This window comes from Cryptomeria japonica, chromosome 3 (genome assembly GCF_030272615.1).
Source record: "Cryptomeria japonica chromosome 3, Sugi_1.0, whole genome shotgun sequence".
NCBI classification, from domain to species: domain Eukaryota; kingdom Viridiplantae; phylum Streptophyta; class Pinopsida; order Cupressales; family Cupressaceae; genus Cryptomeria; species Cryptomeria japonica.
Genome location: NC_081407.1, coordinates 324,822,288 through 324,843,196, shown reverse-complemented (window position 1 = coordinate 324,843,196; position 20,909 = coordinate 324,822,288).

Sequence of the window (20,909 nt, the reverse complement as noted above, 5' to 3'; positions counted from 1 at the left end):
TTTCCTCATACATCTAGTGTAGTGGGTTATGCATTTGTGTGTTTGCCTCTTTTGATATCCTCTGATATCTTACCAATTTTATTGCTTAGTGTTTATCTTGTTAACTAATACTCAAAGCTTGGTTTAAAGAGAAAATATTTATAGGAACCACTGATTCACCCCCTCTCAGTGGTACATTATGTTCAACAATTGGTATCAGAGCCTTGGTTCCTGGTTGATCAAATTTTTCTCTAGTTTGGGTAGATTCTAGTCAAAGATCACAATGGCAAGAAATGAGTCTGCCTCCTCAAAAGACCCCATATTTGATGGATCTAACTATGCCTTCTGGAGTAGAAGAATGGAGACCTATCTTTCCTCTCTTGGTTTTTATGTGTGGATGTCTGTTAAGAATTGGTATACCATCCCTAGTGTTCCTCCCACTGATCTGGATGCCAAGAAGGAGTATGAGACCAATGCAAAGGCTAAACATGCTATTGTCAGTGGGTTGTTAGATAATGAGTTTGTCAATGTCATGCACTGTGCATCTGCCAAGGAGACTTGAGATAAATTGCAAAGATTATTTGAAGGAGATGCCAAAGTCAAAAAGGCCAAGCTATAATCACTAAGAGATCATCTTGAAGGCTTGAAGATGAAAGATGAAGAAAATATTGTAAATTACCTTCACAGAGTAGATGAAACTATGAACGCCATCAGAGGACTTGGAGAGGAAATTGCTAATGAAATTATTGTCAAAAAGGTACTTAGATATGTTGCATCTAAGTATGATACTAAGGTTTATGCCATAGAGGAAGCCAAGGATCTAAAAACCTTCACAATGGATGAGTTATTTGGCTCCTTAACTGCCTATGAAATGAGGACAACCAGTGAAGCATCTTCAAGGAAAGAGGTAGCCTTGAACTCCATCAAAAAGGGAAAGGAAGAGGTTGCTCATAAAGGATCTAGTGAAGACTCGGATGCAAAGGTAGAAAACTTTGTCAGAAAGCTCAAGAGAGTATCTGAGAAGTTTAAAGGAAATTTACCACTCAAATGCTTCAATTGTTGTAAAGTTGGACACTTTGCTGAAAAAGGTCCCTATAATGAAACCGGTGGAGATGAACAAAGAAGTTTTGGCAGATTTTTTAGTAAAAACATAGAAAAGAAAGTTTATTGGCAAGAAAGAAGAAGCTACCAGAAGAAGAATAGCCTATACCTTTGAGAATGATGCCACAGATAAAGAGAGTGCATTAGAAGATGAGTGTCATGAAGATGAAAGAGAATTTAATCTCTTTATGGCACTAGATGAACTGGTTGTGGAAGATGAGGAAGATGAAGACATTGGAGTTGAAGTGGATCTAGAAGCCGAGCTCATAAGTTTTCTTGAGGAGTTAAGTAAGGAAAGAAGATAACTCAAGAAAGTCAAGCTTACTGCAGCAGAAGAACAAGATCACCTGAAGCAATCTCTTTATGAGTCTAATCAAGTGATTTATGACTTGAAACTCTAGTTGGAAGAAGCCAATAGGATATGTGAAGTTACATCCTCTGATTTTCTAAAAAAGGAAAAGGAGCATCAAGAACTAGAAGAAGAAATAGTGAAGCTCAGAAAGGAGCTTGAAAAGAGTAAGGATGAACTGAAAATGAGGAGCAAATATGAGGGTAACACAGAAGCCTTGGACAAGATGTTAAGAAAATAGAAGCAATCTAAAGATACCGTTGGCTTAGGATTTGAAGAAGGAAAAAGTTAAAACAACAAAGATTCATCTGGTAAGGAGATACAACCCACTTCTTCAAGTGAAGGTGAAGAGAAGAAAAAAATCATAGTAAGAAAGGATACCGGTAACAAGACTTATGCAAAAGTTGTTAGAAACCGCCACACAAACCGATATACACAATCAATGAACCAAAGGCCACACTTAAAGTATCAGAATGCAGGTCTTAGGATAAATTCAAAGGTTGATCATGAAGGGTTCACTAGACTTAGCAGCATGAAAGGAAGACCCCTGGTGAGATAAACGTTTGCAAGACCAAGGAAACCAAACCGGTATGTTCCAAACTTTCATAGTTATTGTTACTGGTGTAACAAATTTGGACATAGGTTAGCTAATTGTAGATTAATGAATAAGAGCACTATGAGTTATGAAAATAAAAACTCTTTTGCTACACTCCAGGAGATGAATGTCATTTGTTGTCAATGTAATGGATCGGTTCATAGAGGTTATGAGTGTAGGAAAAGTAACCTGGTTTCCTACAATATTTTTTCAAACTTATAATTTAATATGAATGTAAAGTGTTATAGTTGTCATGAGTTTGGACATATTGTAAAGCATTGTAAAAATAGGAAAATCAAGTAGAAGAGGACAACTCCTAAATAGGAACCGATAGTCATACCAGAGCATAAAATTGTAGTTGACAAGAAGAAGGAAGCTCAACCGGTTTGTGTTGGGAAAGAAAAGTACAAAGCAGAATCAAGTCGGATAGTGCATACTACCCTACATGTAGAAAGAATAAACTTGTGGGTTGTAGACAGTGGCTGTTCCAACCACATGATAGGTGCTAAAAATAAATTTATCAAGATTGAAGATTGGAATGGTGTGTCAGTGAGGTTTGGAGATAAATCATCTATCAAGATAAAGGGAAAAGGTACTCTAAATATTGATGGAAAACTGAAAGCACAATATGTATATTATGTGGAAGGCCTGAAGAACAATTTGTTGAGTGTGAGTTAGATGTGTGACAAAGGTTATAAATTCACCTTTGATTCTACTAGTTGTCAAATAAAGAAGGAGAGTATCAGTCAAGTTGTAGCAGAAGGCAAGAGGACAGATGGTAATGTATACAACCTCAAAGAATGTTTTGAATCCCAATGCATGTTGGGACAAGTGGATGAAAGCTAGTTGTGGCATAGAAGATTAGGCCACATAAATTTTGATAATCTAGTTGCAATAAGAAAAAAGGGCTATGTGAGAAATATTCCACCCATCATCAAACCAGTAACCACATTTTGTGATGAATGTGTGAAAGGAAAGCAGACTAAAGTGATCTTCAAGACAAAAGAACACAACACCTCAAGACCACTTGAACTTGTACATACAGATCTATGTGGTCCGAATAGGACAAGGGATCTTGCTGGTGAGAGATACATTATGCTCTTCATTGATGACTATTCAAGAATGGCCTAGGTCACCTTCTTATAGGATAATCTATTGGCAATTGACACTTAATTGGTTGGTTTCACTATGTTGTCATTGATCGCAACATGGTATTTTATTCCGGCTTTATGTTTTGGTTTAGTTGTGTATCGACAGGTACTTCATAGACACTACACCGACACCAGCACTGATAGGACATAAGGATTTCTTTGGTTACTGGGAATGCAGGTCGACATGGTTTAGAATATGTTTATCGTCATTGGAAGTTGACATCTCTTGGATCCAGCATCGGCAATTGTTTTTATATTCATGCATTTATGTTATCTAGCTGACATGTAATTTGATATTGTAATTATCTTTGTAAGCCGACATAAGGCATGATAAGTTGTATAGGATATATAGGTCAGTTGGCTTAGATTATTTTGATATAGAAATGGTGATGGATATGTGAATGTAATATCATGCAAAATATATCAAAGAGATTATGTATGTGAGGATATTCATGTAAGGGTTATTCTGGTAAAGGGTTTAGGGTTTTCAAACTACAATAGACAGAGCTTAAACCGGAACTGTATCCTGGCATTGGAGATGCTATCTTAATAGTTCAACACTTCTCCAGATTGAAGTCTAGATTTATATGTAGTCACTGAGGCTCCATTTGTGATTGAGCACTATGCTCTAGGTTGTAAGCCTTCCTGCAAGTACAGGCCCCTTATATTTTATAATATCTCTTCATATGGAAAGTGGATTGATATTATGGGTCACAAATCCCACCGTGGTTTTTCTCCTTGAGATTTTGCACATATAATTCTGTGTGTTATGGTATTTATTTTTTTGATTGGCTTATTTATTGCTTTACTTCTTTCAATTCTGTATCTATCGGTATACCAGTTGGTGTATGCATGTTTTAATAAGGCTAAAATTGATCATTCTGGTATAACACTAATTCACCCCCCCCTCTCAGTGTTATTGGATTCTAACAAAATCACAAGCATTTGATAGGTTCAAGATCTTCCAAAAATGATAGAAAAGGAGAGTGGATGCAAGCTAAAATGCCTAAGATCTGACCGAGGTGGAGATTTCACATCAAATGAGTTTGAATATTACTGCGAGAGACGTGGAATCAGAAGACAATACTCAGCTCCCAAGACACCACAACAAAATAGTGTGGTACAAAGGATGAACATGATAGTCAAGGAGATGGCCATAACCATGTTGAATGAGGCAAGTTTACCAAGTATGTATTGGAAGGAAGTGGTTCATACTACATCATATACTTTGAAGCAGGTTTAGTTTAGAACAAATAACAATATGACACCTTATCAATTGTGGTATGACTAGAAACCCTTAGTCAAGTACTTGTATCTATTTCTGGTACTTTCAAAACTGGTTGGGATACTTATTTTGAGCTATTGGAGAAGGCTTTTTCGAAAATTTTGAAATTTGTTAAGCTCCGGTAAGATATTTTTGGGATATTCATTGTACAATTTTTTTTGGATCTTTGACATTCTTTTTAGATGGCATTGATGTCAAAGGGGGCGTGATATAGATGTGAAAAAGAATAGAAGGAGTTGTATACATTAAGAGGATATATGGAGATATGAGAGTATGGAGTATTTTGCATTAATGAATATTCAACTCAGGGGGAGCAGGCAGGATGGAACCGGCAGATGAAACCTTGACCATTTTTCACATGAATGTTGTCATCAATGCCAAAGGGGGAGATTGTTGGCAATTGACACTTAATTGGTTGGTTTCACTATGCTTTCATTGATGGCAATATGGTATTTTATTCCGGATTCATGTTTTGGTTCAGTTGTGTACCGACAGGCACTTCACAGACACTACATTGACACCAACATCGAGAGGACAAAAGGATTTCTTTGGTTATTGGGAATGTAGGCCGACATGGTTTAGAATATGGTTATCGGTATTGGAGGCCAACATCTCTTGGATCCGACATCGGCAATTGTTTTTGATATTCATGCGTTAATGTTATCTAGCAGACATGTAATTTGATATTGTAATTATCTTTGTAAGCTGACATAAGGCATGATAAGTTGTATAGGATATATAGGTCAGTTGGATTAGATCATTTTGATATAGAAATGGTGATGGATATGTGAATGTAATATAATGTGAAATATATCAGAGAGATTATGTATGTGAAGATATTCATGTAAGGGCTATTTTGGTAAAGGGTTTAGGGTTTTCAAACTGGAACAAATAGAGATTAAACCGGAATTGTATCTTGGAATAGAAGATGATATTTTTGCAATTCAACACTTCTCCGAATTGTAGTCTAGATTTATATGTAGTCAGTGAGGCTCCATTTGTGATGGAGTAGTGTGCTCTAGGCTATAAGCCTTCCTGCATGTGTAGGCCCCTTATATTTTGTAATATCTCTTCATATGGCCAGTGGATTGATATTGTGGGTCACAAATCCCACCGTGGTTTTTCCTCTTTAAGGTTGTCTACATATAATTTTGTGTGTTATGGTGTTCATTTATTTGATTGGCTTATTGGTTGCTTTACTTCTTTCAATTCTGTATGTACCGGTATTCCAGTTGGTGTATACATGTTTTAATAAGGGTAAAATTGATCATTCTGGTATAAAACTGATTCACCCCCCCCCTCTCAGTGTTATTGGATTCCAACAATTGGTATCAAAGCTTTGTGCCTCAGAGAAAGTTTAATAGCTTGAGAAAGATCTTGAATCTGGAATCCATGGACATGGGTTTGGAGAAACAACTTGAGATCACACTTGAAGATTATGATGCTAAAAGGTTGAAGAACTTAAAGCTACAAGATAAATTGAATTCTTCTAAGGAATTCATTGTTTTCCTACAAGAGAGGCTATCATCTATTCAAGCTAAGAGGAAGGAACTTTTGCAAAGTTAGGATGATGAAGAGAAAGATGCACTTAAGGAACAATGTCAGAAATTGAGTCACAAGAACATGGTTATGAGAAATGAAATACAAGCTATAACTATGAGAATGCCTAAGGAGATTGAGGACTAAAAGAAAAAGGAAGAAAATCTTGTTGTATCCCTGAAGAACAAATTTGAAGAATGTGGTAGGTTGGTTCATGAGAATGATATGTTGAGAACTAATTTAGTACAATCCCAGAGTAATGAAAAAGATCTTGAGAGACAAATAATAATTATGAGAGAAGATCTAACTACTACAAGTGAGTATAAAGAAAAATTCAAGATTAGCTCAGCACAGCTAGATGAGTTGTTGAAGAGACAAAGGCAGATTGAAGATTCTAGTTGACTTGGATTTGAGCAAGGACAGAGTTCTGGTACTGCTAATGAAGATCAAAACCATAAGGCACCGATAAGGCAATTTAATGCTTATAAATTTAATGGTAGATGTTTTATTTACAATAGATTTGGTCACATGGCTAGACAATGTAGAAACAAGAAAACCAGAACCCTGATTATGCTTCAGGTAAATGTTCTAAATGCAATAAGTATGGTTATAAGATAGATGATTGCAGAATGAATGTTACATGCTATGCATGTGGAAATTTTGGACACATGGCTAATCAGTGTAGGTCAAGAAATTTCACCAGTTTTAGCAAAGCAATTCAAAGGAACAATGTTACATGTTTTGCATGTAATGAGGTTGGACATATTGCTAAATTCTATAGAAGCAAAAATCCACCGGTTGGTAATGGAAAATCAAATGAGAAAGGAAAAAGAGAAGGTTAGTGAAAATATAGCAAGATCATACTCAGAGATGGGTTAGGAAGACTGAAGAACAATCATCAGATGGAAATGCACCAGTTACTTATCCTGCAAAGGAGGTTGCTCCTGCACTGGTAGGTAGCTCATTTAGTAACTGAGGAAGATGCCTTAGGGGAAGGCAAAATTCATGAAGATGCTAGATATGCCCCTGGAAGAGGTTCTGGAAGATGTTCAAGACATTGGAGATGCTTATCCAGCATGGATATGTTCTATTAGAGATCTAGTATCTTTCACCGGCAATCATTTATGTCAATGGAAGATTAGGGTTTTTCTCAGAGGTTAAAAGGTCGAATTCACTTCATTATTAATCACCTTGCATTCAAAGTGATTTCAGAGTGATTAAGAGAAACTAAGAGCTATCTGAGGCATTTTAGTGCAAACATATTTCTTCTTGAGCGATTTCATCAGTGTCTGGAAGAATTTGTTAATGGTTTTCACAAGAAGCGATCAACAGGTATTATCTTTAAACATGGAAGAAGGGTCATCATCTATTCCTATCTTTGTTGCAAATCCAATTGTAGTAGAGGTCAAGGAGCCCCCCCCAAGCCAATTTTTAAGCGGTATCCGCATGTAGCTACCCTGGAAGATTCAGTTAGAGTATTTTCCCATGTTTCAGAGGGATTTGTCTATGTTGAAGATGTTAGGGTATACATAAATTGTCACATTAAGGACTTGGGGACATCTGAAATAAAGGGCATGTACATGAGCGAGCTATTGGGAGAATCTGGAAAGATCAAACTGACATACAAGCACATTGAATACTTAGGGTTTACCGACATTCTGGACATCCCAAAATTTGAAGATGAGATAATTAGGTATGTTTTGAGTAGAGTACATGCAGAGTTTATCTAGTTGGATAGACCTTACAAGATCACCAAGGAAGTCATTAGGGCAATCACTATTTTACCATTGGCTGGGCAACATCCAGATAAGAAGGTTTCGAATGATTATGCAACAAAATAATTGACACAACATAAGATAGGAGATTTATGAGAATCAACACTATTACAGACATGGACATTAGATTCAGTAGCATGATCATCGGATATAAGGTAACTCAGTCAAACCACCTGAATTTTGCTTCCAATTGCTGCATTTTTGCTACATACAAAACAATGAGATAGAATGTGAAAGTGGATCTATTCGGTTAGATGTTAGATCAGTTATTAATAAACTTAGGATAGATTTGAGGGAAAAAAGAAAGGAACCTTCCCGTATGGAAACTTAATTGTCTCTTTAATGTTATTTTTTATGAATGACACACCCAGTTTTGGGAAGAGGCAATGGGCATTTCATATCCTGATAGGGAGACAATTGAAACTGTCAATTGCTACTTTAGGTAGTTAGAGAGATGATAAAGTATGGGGATATTTTAAGGGGTTCCAGAAATCTATCAAGTCTAGGGAAAGAGTTCCTAAGCATATTGTTGAAAAATATTAAACTAAAATATGCTTCATGGTGAAGAAGGATGAAACACTTATGGAAGCAGTTAAGCCCTGAAAGATTTGGATTGAGGAAATGGGCAATGAAGTGGATGTACAGATCCTTGAGGCTTATGCAAAAATGTTGATTAATGCACCTATTGATGAGGCCAAGAATCCCTATGGTACTGCAAAACAAAAATCACAAGAGGTTGAAATAGAGCTCAACTGGAAGAAGAGAGAGAAGCGGGAAGGAAAGGCTAGAAATTTTGTTGAGAAGGTCTCACATGACATCAAATCATTAATTGATGTTGTCCCGGAGAAAGGCAAGAAGATGAAGAATCCAGAAGTACACATTGAGCTTGTTACAATAGAATCTGAATCTGAGGATGACACACCCTTTCCATTCAAGAGGGTTGTAAGGAAGAAAACAAAGTAAACAAACATAGAAGCTAAAAAGAAACCGGTTAGGAAGGTTACATTCCAAATGCCGACACAAAAGAAAACACCAAAAGTAACCACTTTAGCTCCATCCGGTACTACAAGAAAGAAGAAGAAGAGTGACATTGATCTGGCAATTCAATATGGTAATGTGACTATCATTCCACCAAAAACTTGTGCAGAATTAGTAGATGAAATCACTAAGGATGGCATGCTAAAGAATGTACAATTTTATTATGAACACTTAGAGGATGATGAACAAAGAGAGGTAGAGGAAGCAGTATTATTGTATTTTGATATTTATAAGAAAGGCTTAATAGAAATTGAAAACCAAATACTGACAAAATTATATAATATGTTAGATGCTAGAAGACTTTTAGCAATGCAAGAAGACAAGCATATTAAAATTCAAGAGTTGTTATATGTTTCTGTTAATTTTGCTCCAGAGGAAATGGAAAGGACACTTGAGGTGATAGATAGAAAAGTCTTTAATAGCAAACATAGAATAACCAGTCTTATGCTAGGAAGGGTAAATGAGATAATAAAGGAGACTCAAAAGGCATGGGTTAAGTTCTTTGGAGAGAATAGAGGTTTCTTTACTTCACTGGAATCAAAGATAGATAGTGCAAAAACCTCAATTGAAGGAAAATGATAGGGGATTATGGGTACTTCACCCTTAGTTTTGAAAAACATTAAGATAGTGGAAATCAAGCCCCCGTCAGATTCAAATGTACACACAGATATTGAGTTACCAACTAATAAAGAGAGTGAAATGGTTGATGATGTACAAGATACTAATATTGAGGATAACAGTCCTCCAAATACAAATGTACAGGTTGAGGTTACAGTTCCTACAGAGGAACTGGCAGTTACAGAGACTGCACCAAGTGGCGAAGCCATCGGTGAAAGTGAGGAAGCTATAAAGGACAAATCATCATAGAAGAAGAAAGGGGAAACTGGCAGAGAATCAGTAGTTGGTCCATCATTGTTGTCCATTGACACCTCATAGGTTGAAAAGAAAAACATAACCAAGATGAGTCCTACTGAACTCATGATGATGGCAGCACAAAAATTAAAGGAGGGATCTATAGATAAAGGGATTATTGATCAGTCAATCACTGTTTTACACAAAATAGTCCGAGATTGCAAGATTGATATTGAAGCGAGCCCATTCGGAAAGATTAAGACAATTACTGAGCACATTTCAAAGGATTTTCAATCCTTACAATAAATTTCAAATTGGAAAGCACTGGAAAGGTTCACTCAGGCTAAAAGAGATGCATTTGATCAGGTGATTGAATCCGAGAAGAAGAAGATTGATGAAAAGATGAAACTGATAGATAATTCTTTGAAGTAATATACAAATATTTATAGGGTATGTTGTAACATAGATATACTTTTTGTTAATGTGGATAAGAAGATAAAATAATTTCAGGAGAAAATTGAAAATATAGCTAATTCTTTTGATGAATTGACTTCATTGACTACATTCATTGATGGTCAATTTTTCATTTTGGAAGCCCAAATTTCTGTTCTTGAGAAGGAAAGATACAAAATCATAAGAAGAGATAGAAGTCTGAGAGGCTTGGTGCGTCCCTGGTTGGATTTACTCAGTGTACATAAGAAAGAATGTATGGATATGGTTGGGAAGCCCACACCGAAAAAGGTAAGTCAGAAAGAGTCATTTGCACATATACTAAGTGGACTTGTATCTATTTCCAACACTTTCAAAACTAGTTGTGATACTTATCTTAATCTATTGGAGAAGGCTTATCCGGAAATTTTAAAATTTGTTAAGCTCCGATAAGATATTTTTGGGATATTCATTGTACAGTTTTTTTTGGATCTTTGACATTCTTTTTAGATGGCATTGATGTCAAAGGGGGAGTGATATATATGTGAAAAAGAATAGAAGGAGTTGTATACATTAGGGGAGATATGGAGATATGGTAGTATGGAGTGTTTTTCATTAATGAATATTCAGCTCAAGTGGAGCAGGCAAGATGGAACCGACAGATGAAACCTTGACCATTTTTCACATGAGTGTTGCCATCAATGACAAAGGGGGAAATTGTTGGAAATTGACACTTAATTGGTTGGTTTCACTATGTTGTCATTGATGGCAACATGGTATTTTGTTTCGGCTTCATGTTTTGGTTCAGTTATGTATCGGCAGGCACTTCATAGACACTACACTGGCATCGACACTGGTCTGGATAGAAGGATTTCTTTGATTACCGGGAATGCAAGGTGAGATGGTTTAAAATATGGTTATTGGTATTGGAGGCCAACATCTCTTGGATCCGACATCGACAATTGTTTTTTATATTCATGCATTTATGTTATCTAGCCATGTAATTTGATATGTAATTATCTTTGTAAGCCGACATAAGGCATGATAAGTTGTATATGATATATAGGTCAGTTGGATTATATCATTTTGATATAGAAATGGTGATGGATATGTGAATGTAATATAATGCGAAATATATCAGATAGATTATGTATGTGAGGATATTCATGTAAGGGTTATTCCAGTAAAGGGTTTAGGGTTTTCAAACCGGAATAGATAAAGCTTAAACCAGAACTGTATCCTGGCATAGAAGATGCTATCTTAGCAGTTCAACACTTCTTTGGATTGTAGTTTGGATTTATATGTAGTCAATGAGGCTCCATTTGTGATTGAGCAGTGTGCTCTACGCTGTAAGCCTTCCTGCAAGTGCAAGCCTCTTATATTTTGTAACATCTCTTCATATGGCTAGTGGATTGATATTGTGGATCACAAGTCCCACCATGGTTTCTCCTCTTTGAGGTTTTCAATGTATAATTATGTGTGTTATGGTGTTCATTTATGTGATTGTCTTATTGGTTGTTTTAATTATTTCAATTTTGTATGTACCGGTATACCGGTTGGTGTATGCATATTTTAATAAGGCTGGAATTTATCATTCCAGTATAAAACTGATTCACCCCCCTCTCAATTTTATTGGATTCCAACAAAATCACAAGCGTTTGATAGATTTAAGATCTTTTGAAAAATGGAAGAAAAGGAAAGTGGATGCAAGCTAAAATGCCTAAGATCCAACCGAGGTGGAGATTTCCCATCAAATAAGTTTGAATATTACCATGAGAGACATGGATTCAGAAGACAATACTCAGCCCCTAGGACACCATAACAAAATAGTTTGGTAGAAAGGAAGAACAAGACAATCAAGGAGATGGCCAGAACCATGTTGAATGAGGCAAGTTTGTCAGATATGTATTGGAAGGAAGCGGTTCATACTACAACATATAATTTGAGCTGGGTTCAGTTGAGAACAAACAACAATATGATACCTTATCAATTGTGGTATGACTGGAAAGCCTCATTCAAGTACTTCAAGGTATTTGGGAGTAAATGCTTCATTAAAAGAGATCAGGATGGCTTGGGTAGCTTTGACTCTAGGAGTAATGAAGTGATCTTTCTTGGGTACTCAACTCATAGTAGAGCCTACAAATGCTACTACAAAATGATGGTATGATGAAAGAATAAGTATCTGGTAAACTACTGAGAGGGGGGCTGAATCAGTAGATAGAAAAACAAATAATAAAATTCACCAATCTCAAAAATCAATCTCTCAAACTAAACTTAGAATAATAAATCATAAGATAAACCGGTTGACTGCTACAACAAATTACCAATAAACAGCTTCTTCATATCTCAATGCTTCTGGTTATCATGACTTATCAAAAATAGATAAGTAGTTAAGTAAATCAACCATGAAAACATAACCACAAAAACATTCACCACTTGACACAAATATTTTTGACATGGAAACCAAAATAGGTAAAAACCATAGTGAGATGAGACTCACAAGATAAGTATCTGAACTCTTCTGAAGTTCACCCTATTAGGAGCCTAGCCTATTAAATCTTTACAAAAAGTCCTGTTAAGAACTGATCATGTTAGTAATCACCCGGTTAAGGGATTGACTACAAATGCCTTGTTAGAAGAAATACCCTGTAAGAAGTAACCTTGAAATAGGATTTGAAAATCCAATCTAATGGACCACCTTGTTAGAGGATTTGAATAGCACCAAGCTTGTTAGAGCTTACCCAGTTAGGGGATTTCAATTCTACTGTAATTATTAGAAAACAACAGGAGTTTGTTGATATGTCTGAATAGCACTACACTTGCTTGATCAGATCCATTTCATGCTCCTATCTGCCTTTACTCAAACTACAAATACATCATCCGGTTTGGAAACCACACACTCAACTGAACTGTGTCTATCTCTTTTGACAACTCATTAAACTAAACAACTTCATCGACCTTAAATACAAATCAATCAGGTTGGTAACACAACAAAAACCTAACTCTCACAGAGATTACAAACAAATCGGTTCAAGTATGACTATTGGATTACATAGCAATCTCTTCACATTAATCAAGAAAACTATGATCGCTCCTTGATCACTGCTTCATCGAGCTTAGCAACTCATCACGTGCTTTGCATTAGATGCAATGCATTTGTTCATTCCTAGACAAAAACCATTACAATGACTCGCCAAAATCTGTTGGAATTTTCTTCATACAATAATCATGTGTGTCATAATCATTACCGCTCATCATCATATCATAAACCAATATAACCAATTCACCAAACTTAATCAATTAGGGTTTATCAAAAACAACAGGTAGGGTTTATCGGTTACATGAATAGATAAGGTTTACATAGGTTACCGGTTCACTCCACAAATTTTTCCTACCGGTTACAATAACAATATCACAACAATATCAACAATATCATTACCGGTTTAATTGACATCAATGACAATATAACATATCATTAATGCAATCTTCATGCAAATGCCAACAATCTCTCCCTTTGGCATTGATGGCAATACAAATATCAACACCATTGATTTCTACATGATTGTGAATAGGAATTCTGGTTTACATTACCAAGTATTCACCATGCTCTCCATGTCTTCAGCTTGTCATTGGTTCTCCTTCCTATGATCACATAATTCTTCTCCCCCTTTGACAACAATGCCAAATTGAAAGTAAAACATGTAATGTCAAATTTCAATGTGCATCATCAACATTCTGCAACTTGATGCTCCCCCTGTGGAATAAATCCACTTCTACACCAAACCTTCTATAAAATTATGTAAGTAGCTTTAGGACTGATGTAATCTAAATCATACTTAACTGACTTCATGAAGATGGACAAACCCTAACTGACTTCTAAGATACTCAAAAGTAGTCTTAGGCAGAGGTTTAGTAAAAATGTCTGCAAGATGCTCCTTGGTAGAAACATGCTCCAAGATCACATCTTTACTCTGAACTTTTTCCCTCAAGAAATGATACTTCAATTCAATATGCTTTATTCATGCATGCAAAACAAGGTTCTTGGAAATAATTATGGCACTTTTATTATCACATAAAATCTTTATAGGTTCTGAAATTTTCATCTTAAAACCTTTCAAAATGTGCCTCATCCATATAGCCTGTGTGCAATTCATGTTAGCTGCAACATACTCAGCTTCAATAGTAGATTGTAAAATGAAACTCTACTTCTTACCCCTCCATGAAACAAGTCTTCCTCCAAGAAAAAATGCTCCATCAATTGTTCTTTTTCAGTCATCAACATTTCCCGCCCAATTTGCATCTGTGTACACCTTCAAGTCAAAATTTCCTCCATATGGATACCATAACCCATAATCAACAGTACCTTTCAAGTATCTAAAATTTCTTTTGGTTGCTATCAGATGTGTTTCCTTAGGATTTTTGTGGAATCTAGCAACTATGCCAACTGCATGAGCTATATTCGGTCTGTTGTGAACAACGTAGTGCAATTTTCCAATAATTGACCTATATTCCTTCTCATCCACATATTTGGACTCATCTCCCTTAGATAGCTTACAACCTATAACCATAGGTGTCCCAACGGGTTTACAGCCACTCATGCCAAATATCTTCAAGACCTCTTTCACATACTTATACTATGTGACAAAAATACCATTCTTCATTTCCTATATTTGCAAGCCTATGAAATTTTTTATTTCTCCCACTAAAGACATTTCAAACTCAATTTTCATTTCATTTGCAAAATTGTTTCTCATGTCATCATTACCTCCAAATATGATATCATCAACAAATACTTCGCTAACTAGTATTTTATCTCCTTCAGATTTGAGATATATGTTACTATCATCACTGGTTCTTAGAAAGCCTATCTTCATTAGATGTGTATGAAGCCTTTCATACCATGCTCTCGGTGCCTGCTTTAATCCATATAAAGCTTTATGCAATCTGCATACCGTGTCTTTCTTATCAATCATAGCATAACCGTCTGGTTGCTCAATGTATATTTCTTCTTCTAGTATCCCATTCAAAAATGCAGACTTAACATCCATTTGGTATACCTTTAATTTCTTGTGTGTTGCAAATGCTAGTAAAGTTCTGACACCTTCCATTCTTGCCACTAGTGCAAAAGTCTTGCCATAATCTTCTCCTTCCTCTTGTGCATAACCTTTGCATACCAACCTAGATTTGTTGTGAACTACAACACCATATTCATTCAACTTGACCCTGAAAACCCACTTAGTACCTATCATATTTTTAGTTACCGGTCGGGGTACTAGGGTCCATGTGTTGTTCTTCTCAATTTGATCTAATTCATCCTCCATTGCTTTAACCCAATGATCATCACCAAATGATTCCTTAGTAGTTCTTGGTTCAATAGTGGAGATCATGGAAGAATTCTCTCTGATTCTTCTTCTAGTTAGTACTCCAACATCCTTATCCCCAATAATCTATTCAGGGTTGTGATTCAATATCAAATATCTTGGAATAAAATTATCATTATCTTCAGGTTTAGCGTCTTCATTATCATCATCTTCTTCTAAATTTATCTATTCTTGTTGAACTGGTACATCAATATTTTCTTTGCAGGTTTCAGATTTCATAGTTTCTGGTTCCAAAAAAAAAAATGCAAGGATCTTCATCCTTTTTCTCTGAACTAGTTCCTCTGGGACTTCAGGATTTTCATCCACTCAAACATCAACACTCTCAATAATTCTCTATGTTGGGTTGTTACAACACTTGTAGGCCTTACTCTTGGTGGAATAGCCAAGAACTATACCTTAATCACTTTTAGCCTCAAGTAATATAATCACCTCTCTTAATAAAATATTTGCTTCCAAATATTCTGAAATAACTAACATCAAGTGATCTACCATACCAATATTCATAAGGATTCTTGTCCTTACCTCTCTTTACCAGAATCTAGTTCATAGTGTAGGCATCTGTGCTAACAGCTTCTCTCCAGAAAGTTTTTGCTACACCTCCTTGTATCAACATCGTTCTAGCAACTTCAACAATTGACCAGTTGTTTCTCTCTGCGATACCATTCTGTTATGGTATCCTTGGTATAGAAGGCTACTGTTTTATACCATTTTCTTCACAATACCTAGTGAATTCCTCAGAAGTAAATTCACCACCCTGATCTATCCTCAGACACTTTATCTTCTTACCACTCTCCTTCTCAACTAAGGCCCTGAATTCCTTGAACTTACCAAAAGCTTCAGTCTTATCCTTCAAGAATGTGACCTACATCATCCTTGAGCAATCATTAGTGAAGATCATAAAATATCTGCCACATTGAATACTTTTTGTTCTTATTGGTCCACAAATATCTGTATGAACCAAATCTAACAAATGTTCTGTTGAAAAAGATTTGCTCTTGAAAGTTGAGGATGTCATCTTTCCCAACTGACATTCTTTGCACAAAGAATTAACTAGTTTGTCTAACTGAGGCAAACCTCTCACTGTCTTGTACTTACTCACTTTAACAATGTTATCAAAGTTAATATAACAAAATCTCCTATACCAAAGCAAACTATCATCTATCTTTGCAATTAAACAGTTGCTGACTTTAGGATTAAGGTGAAAGAAGTTACCTTTAGTTTGCTTCTTGGTTGCAATCAGTTCACCTTTATTGTCATAGATTTTGCACATACCATTTTAAAACTCCAATGGGTATCCTTTGTCATTGAGTTGTGCCACACTCAAAAGATTATGCTTTAAACCTTCAACCTAGTAGACATCATCTGCACTACTCTTTCCATTAAGAGAAATCGTTCCCTTACCTTTAACCATGTAGGGTGAGTCATTGCCAAATTTTACAACTTCACCATCAAATTCCTTTAGAGAAATAAATTTCCTCCGATCACTGGTCATGTGATGTGAACAACCACTATCAATGATCCAATCATCAGAGTTATCCATCCTAGATACTAATGCCTTCTGGTCTGACATCTCTTCTTTAATGGCTACAAAAATAATTTCTTCATTAGTATCACCATTAGATTCCTCATCAATGATACCACCATCAACAGCAATAAGACAATCTCTTTTTCCTTTACCCTTATACTTCTTGAATTTCTCTTGTTTGTTCTCATTATCATTGTTAGGACAGTTAGCATCAATGTGTCCAATCTTGTTGCATGCAAAACATTTCAAAGGTAATTTACCTCTTTATTTACTTGTACCTCTAGACAACCACTTGGCCAACAATGCTTCAAGCTCAACTAAACTGTCTTCATCATCAACTTCTCTGCTAGATCTAGATTCATAACTATGACTGGAATCTCTATTTTTCCTCATAGATGGGTTAGAAATAGAAACTCTAAATATAGACTTAGATTTCTGTACACTACCATCATAACCATTTAATTCAAAAGCAGAGAGCTTGCCAATGATGGAGTCAAGAGTTACCTTAGTTTTTTCAATGGATTTCAGCTCCTAAATAGCTGTAACTTCGAAAGCGTAGATTGGTAGCAGGATTCTTAGCACCTTACTGATCACTATGGAATCTTCCACTTTACCTCCTGTACTCTTAATTTCATTGACTATCTCTTTTATCCTTTGACCATACTGTTGAATATTCTCACCTTCAGCCATCTGCATGTCATCCAATTTTCCTCTTAGACTCTCTTCTTTAGCAATCTTAACATATTCATGACCGCTATAAATCTCTTCAAGTTTTTTCCATACCTCATATGCAGTTTCAAGACCATGAACATCTACATACTCTGCATCAGATAAAGAACTGATAATAGCCTCCAATGCTTGGTGATTTTCTTGTTGCTCTTTCTTCTAATCATCATTCAGCATCCCAGTAGGTGCAGCATAATTAGTATCGACATGTTCTCAATACTAACTACCCAGACTCTTGATATAAATTTTCATTTTGTCACTCCATATCATGTATTTCTCTCTATTAAACTTCAAACCTTCCTTCTTCATCATGATCAATAGATTTTTACCTCAAGTTGTTAGGGTTAGACCTTAGAGGACCTAATATGCTCTGATACCAATTGATAGTATGATGAAAGAATAAGTATTCGGTCAACTACTGAGAGTAGGGGTTAATCAATAGATACAAAAACTAATAATAAACTTCACCAATCTCAAAAATCAATCTCTCAAAGTGAACTTAGAATAATAACTCATAAGATAAACTGGTTGACTGTTACAACAAATTAACTAGTAAACAACTTCTTCATATCTCAATGCTTCCGGTTATCATGACTTATCAAAAATAGTTAAGTAGTTAAGTAAATCAACCATGAAAACATAACCACAAAAACATTCACCACTTGACACAAATATTTTTGATGTGGAAACCAAAATAGGTGAAAACCACAGTGAGATGAGACTCACAAGATAACTATCTGAACTCTTCTGAAGTTCGCCCTATTAGGAGCCTAGCCTGTTAAAGCTTTACAAAAAGTCCTGTTAAGAATTGGTCCTTTTAGGAATCACTCGGTTAAGGGATTGACTACAAATGCCTTGTTAGAAGCAATACCCTATACAGATTAACCTTCGTAGAGGATTTGAAAATCCAATCTAATGGATCACCTTGTTACAGGATTTGAATAGCACCAAGCTTGTTAGAGCTTACCCAGTTACGGGATTTCAATTATGCTATAATTGTTAGAAAACAACAGGATTTTGTTGATCTATCTGAATAGCACTACACTTGCTTGATCAAATCCATTTCATGCTCCTATCTACCTTTACTCAAACTATAGATACATCATCTAGTTCAAAAACCACACACTCAACTGAATTATGTCTATCTCTTTTTCCAATTCATTAAACTAAACAACTTCATCGACCTTAAATACAAATCAATCAGGTCGGTTACACAACAAAAACCTAACTCTCATAGAGATTAGAAACAAATCGGTCCAGCATGACTGTTGGAATACATAGCAATCTCTGCACATGAATCAAGAAAAACTTGATCGCTCCTTGATCATCACTTCATCGAACTTAGCAACTCATCATGTTCTTTGCATTAGATGCAATACATTTGCTCATTCCCTAGACAAAAACCATTACAACAACTCACCAAAATATCTTGGAATCGTCTTCATACAATAATCATGCATGTCATAATCATTACCGCTCATCATCATATCATAAACCAATATAATCAATTCACCAAACTTAATCAGTTAGGATTTATCAAAAACAACAGGTAGGGTTGACTAGTTACAACAATAGATAAGGTTTACACTAATTACCGATTCACTCCACAAATTCTTCCTACTAGTTATAGTAACAATATTAAAATAATATCAACACTATCATTATTGGTTTAATTAACATCAATGACAACATAACATATCATTAATGCAATCTTCATGCAAATGCCAACACAATAGACTAAGAAGAGTCATTGGGAGTGTGCATGTAAGGGTTGATGAGGATATGCATAAAGGAAGACAAGTACAAGTGAACTAGTATGATGATTATGGTGATGAAGGTGAAGAATCTTAGTCAGACAATGAACCAGAAGAAGCATCCAATAAGGTCCCTAACCAGTATGTACAAAAAAACCACCTAGAAGAGAAAATTTTAGGTAATAAGAGTGATGGTGTGCAAACTAGAAGAAGACTTGCCCGTAATGATGAACAAGTCAATTACTGCCTCATGACTAAAATGGAATCGAACATTCAATGAGGGAAGCAAAAGTTAGAAATGGATGGATGCAATGGAAGAAGAGTTGCAGTAGATTGAGAAGAATAAAAACTTGGGAATTAGTCCCTAGATCGGCATACAAGAACATCATTGGCACCAAATGGGTCTATCGAAACAAAATGAATGAAGAAGGTAAAATTCTTAGGCATAAAGCTAGAATTATGTCCGAGGGTTACTCTCAAGTAGAGGGCATCGATTTTGAAGAAACATTTGCACCGATAGCTAAACTAGAAGCAATTTGGATGTTTCTAGCTTTTTCAACCCACAAGGGTTATAAGGTATATCAAATGGATGTAAAATCTGCCTTCATGAATGCAAATCTGGAAGAAGTGGTGTACATGGAGCAACCATAAGGGTTTTTGTTATATGATGATGAAACCTTTGTGTGTTGGTTGAAGAAAGCCCTATATGGTTTAAAGCAGGCTCCTAGAGCATGGTATTCAAGGCTAGATAAGTACCTGAAGGAGCAAGGATTTAAAAAGGGGAGTGCTAACAACAATCTATACATCAAGATAGATGGAAACCACATGATCATCGTGGTTGTGTATTTAGATGACATCATTTTTGGAGGTGTATACACATAAAAATGGCTATGAGCAATTAAATAAATATTTTATATTTATTTAATAATTATTCTTCTATTAAATATTTAATTTGAAAAGATTAACTTATTTAATTCACTCCATGTCCTTCTATTAATTAGTTTAATTGAAACATTTTATTAATTAATTCGTTATATCCTTTTCTTGTAATCAATTAATTAAATATCTAATATTTAATTATTCTTCTATCTACTATCCTATAGTCTCATTAATTAAATAATTCCTTAATTATTTAATCCCTTTTCCAACTCACCTTTCATTCTCCACATCACTTCGTCTTTGCCAACTCATCCATCATGTAGCTAAATTAGTTCAACAAAATTAAATAAAATAAAAACATTTATTAGCCACTTATCTCCAACTTCCAAAATAAATGAAATATTGTGTACGCACACGTATTTCCTAACCTTCTTCTATATTCTCTCCAACGTCCCTATATCTTAGGAGGACTTGCTCATCCACTTGTCCTCTCATTCCTACATCTTCTCCAATTTTCCTATATCCTCTCAAGTCTTCAACTTAGTCAAGGT